This window comes from Podarcis erhardii (genome assembly GCF_964252035.2).
Source record: "Podarcis erhardii genome assembly, chromosome: 13".
In the NCBI taxonomy this organism is placed as follows: domain Eukaryota; kingdom Metazoa; phylum Chordata; class Lepidosauria; order Squamata; family Lacertidae; genus Podarcis; species Podarcis erhardii.
In genome coordinates, this window is record NC_138502.1 from 54,654,162 (window position 1) to 54,664,846 (window position 10,685).

General features: G+C 64.8%; 1 long non-coding RNA gene across 1 annotated transcript in view; it reads left to right on the top strand.

The window, feature by feature from the left end:
* The window catches only part of LOC309327348, a 56,348-nt gene extending 45,663 nt beyond the window's left edge, over window positions 1–10,685 (top strand). Inside the window, exon 3 of the long non-coding RNA XR_014150506.1 lies at window positions 10,542–10,685. This is a non-coding gene — a long non-coding RNA (uncharacterized lncRNA). The remainder of the gene's footprint in view (window positions 1–10,541) is intronic.

Sequence of the window (10,685 nt, forward strand, 5' to 3'; positions counted from 1 at the left end):
CTTAACTTCATTCCGACATCATTCTAACATTCATTAATTTGGCAGTATTTATGTAAGTAGTCTTTAAATTTCTTCCAATCTTCTTCCCCCGACTCTTCTCCCTGGTCTCGGATTCTTTCGCCGACTCTTTGCACGTGTTGCAGACCTGCACGTCTGTAGCTCAACCCCGTGCAGCGCAGCGTACAGCGATCCCCTTCGTTTCCTCCTTTCCCCCCTTCATCAAGGGCTTGACCAATCCCCAAGCGCCCTTCCTGACAGAGCCCTCTTTCCTTTGCCAATCCGAAGCGCGGGATCAGGAGAGGTTGCGAAACATCGCCCTCTAGCGACGCCTGCGCTGGTACTGCAGCTGCCCAAGCAGGGAAGGGCGAAGAAGCCATGGACACCCACGGGCTGCATTGGAGCGACCCTCCATTGAGGAGGAATCTGGAGAAAGAAATCAGCAGAAATCCTTCCCGGGACGGGTTGGCATCCTGCCCAGGCTGCTTCTTCAGGGGGAAGGTGGCCATCCGAGGAGGGGCTTGGGGCTGAGCCTGGCATTGCCCTCATCTCTGAAGCTTATGCTCACGTCCCCACCTGCCCTATGGCAGAAGGGTCAAGCCCTCCAGCCGGACCCCAACCCATCCCGGAAACCATGTCCTCCCGGTCTCCGTGTATTGGAAAGAGAAAGGTCTGGAGGGTCAGAGATGCCTGACATTTGGGATGGACACGGCATCAGTTTTCACCCCAGGACCACACCTGTTCTCTGACATGTTCACGACATGTGTGTGATGCTTCCCACAAGGTGTGGGGGGTAACCTGGAGAAACTTGTTAAAAGGAGGAGCCCCCCTTGTTCGGGGCTTCTCTCTGCATCTTCGATGCTGTATTCGCGAGTCATTGTTATCGGAAAGTTTTTCCTGATGTTGGTTTGGAATCTCCTTTCTTGTAACTTTACAATCATGTTCTGACTTTATATACATACAGTGGTACCTCGGGTTACAGACGCTTCAGGTTACAGACTCCCCTAACCCAGAAATAGTACCTCGGGTTAAGAACTTGGCTTCAGGATGAGAACAGAAATCACGTGGCAGCGGCGAGGCGGCAGCAGGAGGCCCCATTAGCTAAAATGGTACCTCAGGTTAAGAACAATTTCAGGTTAAGAACAGAATTTGTATCTATAAACCAATAGCAAGAGATTCAGATGACGTTAAAGAATGAGTTTATCAATCAGGTACCAATCAGAACAAAGTGAATGGTCAGAAATAACATCTCAACTGCGAAAAGAAGAATGGTTGGTGTAAACCCGAAACCAAGTTAATAATTGCATTTCAATGGGTCGGCTTTAGGTTTCATTGCAATCAAGGCGATGAGATGATGATGATAATAATAATAATAATAATAATAATAATAATAATAATAATAATAATAATATTGCTTTCCCTGGCCACTCTGGGCGGCTCCCAACAGAACATTAAAAGCACTCTCCAAATCACAGCCACAACATGCATTTCAAGCATTTTGGGAGCTCTAAATTGCAGGGAAAACAACTGGCGGGTGGCCCAGGCCATTTTGGCCTCTGTTGTCCAGGGCGCCGGAGCCGCGGGACGTGGGGAAAAGGGGGAAGCCCTTCTAGGTGCCTCCAAGGGAATGAGGAAAAGGACGAGGTCTCTGGGAGGCTTCCTGGGTTATGGGGGTTTAGGAGTCGAAGAATTGGTTCTTCTGAGTTGATGAGCAGGCCAGGAGGAAGGTTGCGCAGGGCAGCCTGGGAAGGGCGAGGGAAAGGCTGGGAGGAAAAGCCGCCTCTCTTTTTCCATCGCTCTGCCCCTCCATCAAGTTTAAATGGAAGAATCCAAATACGCCTAGAGAAAAAGAAAATGATAGGAAACAGGATCCTTGTTTGGAGAAGAAGGGGCAGCAAAGCATGCTGGGAAGAAGGACATGAGGGAAATGAAATCAAACCTAACAAAGGATAATTTACCAATAAAGCTAATAAGTGAAACCTAACAAAAGACACCTTGGGATTTATTTATTCAGTTATACGTTGGAAAATGGGTAAATTTCAAGTATAGGAAGCTGGATCCATGTTTGTGAGAAGAAGGGGCAGCAAAGCATGCTGGGAAGAAGGACGTGAGGGAAATGAAACCTAATAAAGGATAATTTACCAATAAAGCTAATAAGTGAAACCTAACGAAAGACACTTTCAGATGTATTTATTCAGTTAAACATTGGAAAATGGGTAAATTTCAATTATAGGAAACAGGATCCTTGTTTGGAGAAGAAGGGGCAGCAAAGCATGCTGGGAAGAAGGACCTGAGGGAAATGAAACCTAATAAGGGATAATTTACCAATAAAGCTATTAAGTGAAACCTAACGAAAGACAATTTGGGATTAATTTATTTAGTTACACATTGGAAAATGAGTAAATTTCAATTATAGGACACAGGATCTTTGTTTGTGAGAAGATGGGGCAGCAAAGCATGCTGGGAAGAAGGACCTGAGGGAAATGAAATGAAACCTAATAGAGGTTAATTTATCCATGAAGCTAATAAGCGAAGCCAAACATAAGACTCCTTGAGATTGAATTATTTGGTTATACACTGGAAAAACGAGTAAATTTCAAATTTCTTCATGCTGGGATTCAACCATTGGCCTAATGGAGCTGGCAGTGCATGCTGGGAAGTCTGCCGGCGGAGGCTGGCGGGAGTTGCAGGGCCTTTTGAAGGTGGCCCCTTCCCCTCCGAGGGCCACATGACCCTCCTCGTCCGCCAGGGACACCAGCGCCTGCAGCCCGTCCAGCTGGCCAGAGTCACCCAAGGGCCGGAGAGGCTGGCAGGGACGGGGCCCCCAGGTGAGCCCGGGAGAGAGAGAGGGGGGCCCCTGGGGGATCTGCACTCTGCACGCCCTCAGAGGCCGGAGGGGCTGGCAGGGACGGGGCCCCCAGGTGAGCCCGGGAGAGAGAGAGAGGGGCCCCGGGGGGATCTGCACTCTGCACGCCCTCAGAGGCCGGGGAGGCTGGCAGGGACGGGGCCCCCAGGTGAGCCCGGGAGAGAGAGAGAGGGGCCCCTGGGGGATCTGCACTCTGCACGCCCTCAGAGGCCGGAGAGGCTGGCAGGGACGGGGCCCCCAGGTGAGCCCGGGAGAGAGAGAGAGGGGCCCCTGGGGGGATCTGCACTCTGCACACCCTCAGAGGCCGGGGAGGCTGGCAGGGACGGGGCCCCCAGGTGAGCCCGGGAGAGAGAGAGAGGGGCCCCTGGGGGATCTGCACTCTGCACGCCCTCAGAGGCCGGAGAGGCTGGCAGGGACGGGGCCCCCAGGTGAGCCCGGGAGAGAGAGAGAGGGACCCCTGGGGGGATCTGCACTCTGCACGCCCTCAGAGGCCGGAGAGGCTGGCAGGGACGGGGCCCCCAGGTGAGCCCGGGAGAGAGAGAGAGAGGGGGGCCACTGGGGGGATCCGCACTCTGCACACCCTCAGAGGCCGGAGAGGCTGGCAGGGACGGGGCCCCCAGGTGAGCCCGGGAGAGAGAGAGAGGGGCCCCTGGGGGGTGGATCCTGCACTCTGCACGCCCTCAGAGGCCGGAGGGGCTGGCAGGGACGGAGCCCCCAGGTGAGCCCGGGAGAGAGAGAGAGGGGCCCCGGGGGGGGGATCCTGCACTCTGCACGCCCTCAGAGGCCGGAGAGGCTGGCAGGGACGGAGCCCCCAGGTGAGCCCGGGAGAGAGAGAGGGGGGCCCCTGGGGGATCTGCACTCTGCACGCCCTCAGAGGCCGGAGAGGCTGGCAGGGACGGGGCCCCCAGGTGAGCCCGGGAGAGAGAGAGAGGGGCCCCTGGGGGGATCTGCACTCTGCACACCCTCAGAGGCCGGGGAGGCTGGCAGGGACGGGGCCCCCAGGTGAGCCCGGGAGAGAGAGAGAGGGGCCCCTGGGGGGATCTGCACTCTGCACGCCCTCAGAGGCTGGAGAGGCTGGCAGGGACGGGGCCCCCAGGTGAGCCCGGGAGAGAGAGAGGGGGGCCCCTGGGGGGGATCTGCACTCTGCACGCCCTCAGAGGCTGGAGAGGCTGGCAGGGACGGGGCCCCCAGGTGAGCCCGGGAGAGAGAGAGAGGGGCCCCTGGGGGATCTGCACTCTGCACACCCTCAGAGGCCAGAGAGGCTGGCAGGGACGGGGCCCCCAGGTGAGCCCGGGAGAGAGTGGGGCCCCTGGGGGGATCTGCACTCTGCACGCCCTCAGAGGCCGGAGAGGCTGGCAGGGACAGGGCCCCCAGGTGAGCCCGGGAGAGAGAGAGAGGGGCCCCTGGGGGGATCTGCACTCTGCACACCCTCAGAGGCCGGAGAGGCTGGCAGGGACGGGGCCCCAGGTGAGCCCGGGAGAGAGAGAGGGGCCCCTGGGGGATCTGCACTCTGCACGCCCTCAGAGGCCAGAGAGGCTGGCAGGGACGGGGCCCCAGGTGAGCCCGGGAGAGAGAGAGAGGGGCCCCTGGGGGGATCTGCACTCTGCACACCCTCAGAGGCCGGAGAGGCTGGAAGGGACGGGGCCCCCAGGTGAGCCCGGGAGAGAGAGAGAGGGGCCCCTGGGGGATCTGCACGCTGCACGCCCTCAGAGGCCCGAGAGGCTGGCAGGGACGGGGCCCCCAGGTGAGCCCGGGAGAGAGAGAGAGGGGCCCCTGGGGGGATCTGCACTCTGCACGCCCTCAGAGGCCAGAGAGGCTGGCAGGGACGGGGCCCCCAGGTGAGCCCGGGAGAGAGAGAGAGGGGCCCCTGGGGGGATCTGCACTCTGCACGCCCTCAGAGGCCAGAGAGGCTGGCAGGGACGGGGCCCCCAGGTGAGCCCGGGAGAGAGAGAGAGGGGCCCCTGGGGGTTGGATCCTGCACTCTGCACGCCCTCAGAGGCCGGAGAGGCTGGCAGGGACGGGGCCCCCAGGTGAGCCCGGGAGAGAGAGAGAGGGGCCCCTGGGGGTTGGATCCTGCACTCTGCACGCCATCAGAGGCCGGAGAGGCTGGCAGGGACGGGGCCCCCAGGTGAGCCCGGGAGAGAGAGAGAGGGGCCCCGGGGGGGGGGATCCTGCACTCTGCACGCCCTCAGAGGCCGGAGAGGCTGGCAGGGACGGGGCCCCTGGTGAGCCCGGGAGAGAGAGGGGCCCCTGGGGGGATCTGCACTCTGCACACCCTCAGAGGCGAGAGAGGCCGGCAGGGGGAGGGCCCTCAGGTGAGCCCGGGAGAGAGAGAGAGGGGCCCCTGGGGGATCTGCACTCTGCACACCCTCAGAGGCCGGAGAGGCTGGCAGGGACGGGGCCCCCAGGTGAGCCCGGGAGAGAGAGAGAGGGGCCCCTGGGGGGATCTGCACTCTGCACACCCTCAGAGGCCGGAGAGGCTGGCAGGGACGGGGCCCCCAGGTGAGCCCGGGAGAGAGAGGGGCCCCTGTGGGGATCTGCACTCTGCACGCCCTCAGAGGCCGGAGAGGCTGGCAGGGACGGGGCCCCCAGGTGAGCCCGGGAGAGAGAGAGAGGGGCCCCTGGGGGGATCTGCACTCTGCACGCCCTCAGAGGCCAGAGAGGCTAGCAGGGACGGGGCCCCCAGGTGAGCCCGGGAGAGAGAGAGAGGGGCCCCTGGGGGGATCTGCACTCTGCACACCCTCAGAGGCCGGAGAGGCTGGCAGGGACGGGGCCCCCAGGTGAGCCCGGGAGAGAGAGGGGCCCCTGGGGGGATCTGCACTCTGCACACCCTCAGAGGCCGGAGAGGCTGGCAGGGACGGGGCCCCCAGGTGAGCCCGGGAGAGAGAGGGGCCCTGGGGGGATCTGCACTCTGCACACCCTCAGAGGCCGGAGAGGCTGGCAGGGACGGGGCCCCCAGGTGAGCCCGGGAGAGAGAGAGAGGGGCCCCTGGGGGGTGGATCCTGCACTCTGCACGCCCTCAGAGGCCGGAGAGGCTGGCAGGGACGGGGCCCCCAGGTGAGCCCGGGAGAGAGAGGGGCCCCTGGGGGGATCTGCACTCTGCACGCCCTCAGAGGCCGGAGAGGCTGGCAGGGACGGGGCCCCCAGGTGAGCCCGGGAGAGAGAGGGGCCCCTGGGGGGATCTGCACTCTGCACGCCCTCAGAGGCCGGAGAGGCTGGCAGGGACGGGGCCCCCAGGTGAGCCCGGGAGAGAGAGAGAGGGACCCCTGGGGGGATCTGCACTCTGCACGCCCTCAGAGGCCGGAGGGGCTGGCAGGGACGGGGCCCCCAGGTGAGCCCGGGAGAGAGAGAGAGGGGCCTCTGGGGGGATTTGCACTCTGCACGCCCTCAGAGGCCGGAAAGGCTCGCAGGGACGGGGCCCCCAGGTGAGCCCGGGAGAGAGAGAGAGGGGCCCCTGGGGGATCTGCACTCTGCACACCCTCAGAGGCCAGAGAGGCTGGCAGGGACGGGGCCCCCAGGTGAGCCCGGGAGAGAGTGGGGCCCCTGGGGGGATCTGCACTCTGCACGCCCTCAGAGGCCGGAGAGGCTGGCAGGGACAGGGCCCCCAGGTGAGCCCGGGAGAGAGAGAGAGGGGCCCCTGGGGGGATCTGCACTCTGCACACCCTCAGAGGCCGGAGAGGCTGGCAGGGACGGGGCCCCAGGTGAGCCCGGGAGAGAGAGAGGGGCCCCTGGGGGATCTGCACTCTGCACGCCCTCAGAGGCCAGAGAGGCTGGCAGGGACGGGGCCCCAGGTGAGCCCGGGAGAGAGAGAGAGGGGCCCCTGGGGGGATCTGCACTCTGCACACCCTCAGAGGCCGGAGAGGCTGGAAGGGACGGGGCCCCCAGGTGAGCCCGGGAGAGAGAGAGAGGGGCCCCTGGGGGATCTGCACTCTGCACGCCCTCAGAGGCCCGAGAGGCTGGCAGGGACGGGGCCCCCAGGTGAGCCCGGGAGAGAGAGAGAGGGGCCCCTGGGGGGATCTGCACTCTGCACGCCCTCAGAGGCCAGAGAGGCTGGCAGGGACGGGGCCCCCAGGTGAGCCCGGGAGAGAGAGAGAGGGGCCCCTGGGGGATCTGCACTCTGCACGCCCTCAGAGGCCCGAGAGGCTGGCAGGGACGGGGCCCCCAGGTGAGCCCGGGAGAGAGAGAGAGGGGCCCCGGGGGGGGGATCCTGCACTCTGCACGCCCTCAGAGGCCGGAGAGGCTGGCAGGGACGGGGCCCCCAGGTGAGCCCGGGAGAGAGAGAGAGGGGCCCCTGGGGGGATCTGCACTCTGCACACCCTCAGAGGCCAGAGAGGCTGGCAGGGACGGGGCCCCCAGGTGAGCCCGGGAGAGAGAGAGAGGGGCCCCTGGGGGTTGGATCCTGCACTCTGCACGCCCTCAGAGGCCGGAGAGGCTGGCAGGGACGGGGCCCCCAGGTGAGCCCGGGAGAGAGAGAGAGGGGCCCCTGGGGGTTGGATCCTGCACTCTGCACGCCATCAGAGGCCGGAGAGGCTGGCAGGGACGGGGCCCCCAGGTGAGCCCGGGAGAGAGAGAGAGGGGCCCCGGGGGGGGGGATCCTGCACTCTGCACGCCCTCAGAGGCCGGAGAGGCTGGCAGGGACGGGGCCCCTGGTGAGCCCGGGAGAGAGAGGGGCCCCTGGGGGGATCTGCACTCTGCACACCCTCAGAGGCGAGAGAGGCCGGCAGGGGGAGGGCCCTCAGGTGAGCCCGGGAGAGAGAGAGAGGGGCCCCTGGGGGATCTGCACTCTGCACACCCTCAGAGGCCGGAGAGGCTGGCAGGGACGGGGCCCCCAGGTGAGCCCGGGAGAGAGAGAGAGGGGCCCCTGGGGGGATCTGCACTCTGCACACCCTCAGAGGCCGGAGAGGCTGGCAGGGACGGGGCCCCCAGGTGAGCCCGGGAGAGAGAGGGGCCCCTGTGGGGATCTGCACTCTGCACGCCCTCAGAGGCCGGAGAGGCTGGCAGGGACGGGGCCCCCAGGTGAGCCCGGGAGAGAGAGAGAGGGGCCCCTGGGGGGATCTGCACTCTGCACGCCCTCAGAGGCCGGAGAGGCTAGCAGGGACGGGGCCCCCAGGTGAGCCCGGGAGAGAGAGAGAGGGGCCCCTGGGGGGATCTGCACTCTGCACACCCTCAGAGGCCGGAGAGGCTGGCAGGGACGGGGCCCCCAGGTGAGCCCGGGAGAGAGAGGGGCCCCTGGGGGGATCTGCACTCTGCACACCCTCAGAGGCCGGAGAGGCTGGCAGGGACGGGGCCCCCAGGTGAGCCCGGGAGAGAGAGGGGCCCCTGGGGGGATCTGCACTCTGCACACCCTCAGAGGCCGGAGAGGCTGGCAGGGACGGGGCCCCCAGGTGAGCCCGGGAGAGAGAGAGAGGGGCCCCTGGGGGGTGGATCCTGCACTCTGCACGCCCTCAGAGGCCGGAGAGGCTGGCAGGGACGGGGCCCCCAGGTGAGCCCGGGAGAGAGAGGGGCCCCTGGGGGGATCTGCACTCTGCACGCCCTCAGAGGCCGGAGAGGCTGGCAGGGACGGGGCCGCCAGGTGAGCCCGGGAGAGAGAGAGAGGGGCCCTTGGGGGGATTTGCACTCTGCACACCCTCAGAGGCCAGAGAGGCTGGCAGGGACGGGGCCCCCAGGTGAGCCCGGGAGAGAGAGAGAGGGGCCCCTGGGGGGATCTGCACTCTGCACGCCCTCAGAGGCCGGAGATGCTGGCAGGGACGGGGCCCCCAGGTGAGCCCGGGAGAGAGAGAGAGGGGCCCCTGGGGGGATCTGCACTCTGCACGCCCTCAGAGGCCGGAGAGGCTGGCAGGGACGGGGCCCCCAGGTCAGTCTGGGAAAGAGAGGGGCCCCTGGGGGGATCTGCACTCTGCACGCCCACAGAGGCCGGAGAGGCTGGCAGGGACGGGGCCCCAGGTGAGCCCGGGAGGGAGAGGGGCCCCTGGGGGATTTGCACTCTGCACGCCCTCAGAGGCCGGAGAGGCTGGCAGGGACGGGGCCCCCAGGTGAGCCCAGGAGAGAGAGAGAGGGGCCCCGGGGGGGGGGGATCCTGCACTCTGCACGCCCTCAGAGGCCGGAGAGGCTGGCAGGGACGGGGCCCCCAGGTGAGCCCGGGAGAGAGAGAGAGGGGCCCCTGGGGGGATCTGCACTCTGCACGCCCTCAGAGGCCGGAGGGGCTGGCAGGGACGGGGCCCCCAGGTGAGCCCGGGCGAGAGAGGGGCCCCTGGGGGGATCTGCACTCTGCACGCCCTCAGAGGCCGGAGAGGCTGGCAGGGACGAGGCCCCTGGTGAGCCCGGGAGAGAGAGAGAGGGGCCCCTGGGGGGATCTGCACTCTGCACGCCCTCAGAGGCCGGAGAGGCTGGCAGGGACGGGGCCCCCAGGTGAGCCCGGGAGAGAGAGAGAGGGACCCCTGGGGGGTTGGATCCTGCACTCTGCACACCCTCAGAGGCCGGAGAGGCAGGCAGGGACGGGGCCCCAGGTGAGCCCGGGAGAGAGAGAGAGGGACCCCTGGGGGGATCTGCACTCTGCACGCCCTCAGAGGCCGGGGAGGCTGGCAGGGACGGGGCCCCCAGGTGAGCCCGGGAGAGAGAGAGAGGGGCCCCTGGGGGATCTGCACTCTGCACGCCCTCAGAGGCCGGGGAGGCTGGCAGGGACGGGGCCCCCAGGTGAGCCCGGGAGAGAGAGGGGCCCCTGGGGGGTGGATCCTGCACTCTGCACGCCCTCAGAGGCCGGAGAGGCTGGCAGGGGCAGGAACCCCAGGTGAGCCCGGGAGAGAGAGAGAGGGGCCCCTGGGGGGATCTGCACTCTGCACACCCTCAGAGGCCGGAGGGGCTGGCAGGGACGGGGCCCCCAGGTGAGCCCGGGAGAGAGAGGGGCCCCTGGGGGAATCTGCACTCTGCACGCCCTCAGAGGCCGGAGAGGCTGGCAGGGACGGGGCCCCCAGGTGAGCCCGGGAGAGAGAGGGGCCCCTGGGGGGATCTGCACTCTGCACACCCTCAGAGGCCGGAGAGGCTGGCAGGGACGGGGCCCCCAGGTGAGCCCGGGAGAGAGAGAGAGGGGCCCCTGGGGGGATCTGCACTCTGCACACCCTCAGAGGCCGGAGAGGCTGGCAGGGACGGGGCCCCCAGGTGAGCCCGGGAGAGAGAGAGAGGGGCCCCTGGGGGGATTTGCGCTCTGCACGCCCTCAGGGGCCGGAGAGGCTGGCAGGGACGGGGCCCCCAGGTGAGCCCAGGAGAGAGAGGGGCCCCTGGGGGGATCTGCACTCTGCACGCCCTCAGAGGCTTCGTAGTCTAAGCTCAGGGGGCTCTTTGAGCCGGCATCTCTCTGGGGGGTGAGGGGTTTCTTCCCATTGGTCAGCATCCTTCTTAAATTGTGGTGCCCGGAATTGGACACAGTATTCCAGGTGGGGCCTGACCAAGGCAGAAGAGAGCTCAGTCTTGTAAGCCACTGGGATTAGTAGCAATAAAAGTAATAAGAATCACAACAAGATAGTAATATTAGACTTTGTTAACAAATATGTATGCTGCTGAACTGTGTGTGCATTGCAATCACTTATTCACGGTTGTGCGTAGTAATTTTAAGTGCATTCTTGATATTACAATCAAGGAGCAATACTGTTAAAATGCATAATTTCTTTAAATATAAACACAGAAATAAATGAAGCTCCAAATTCATCGGATGATGACCTGTGCCACAAACCGGGAACCAGGCAGAGGGCCTTCTTGGTGGTGGCGCCCTCCCTGTGGAACGCCCTCCCAGCAGATGTCAAGGAAGGAAACAACTCCCTGACTTTTA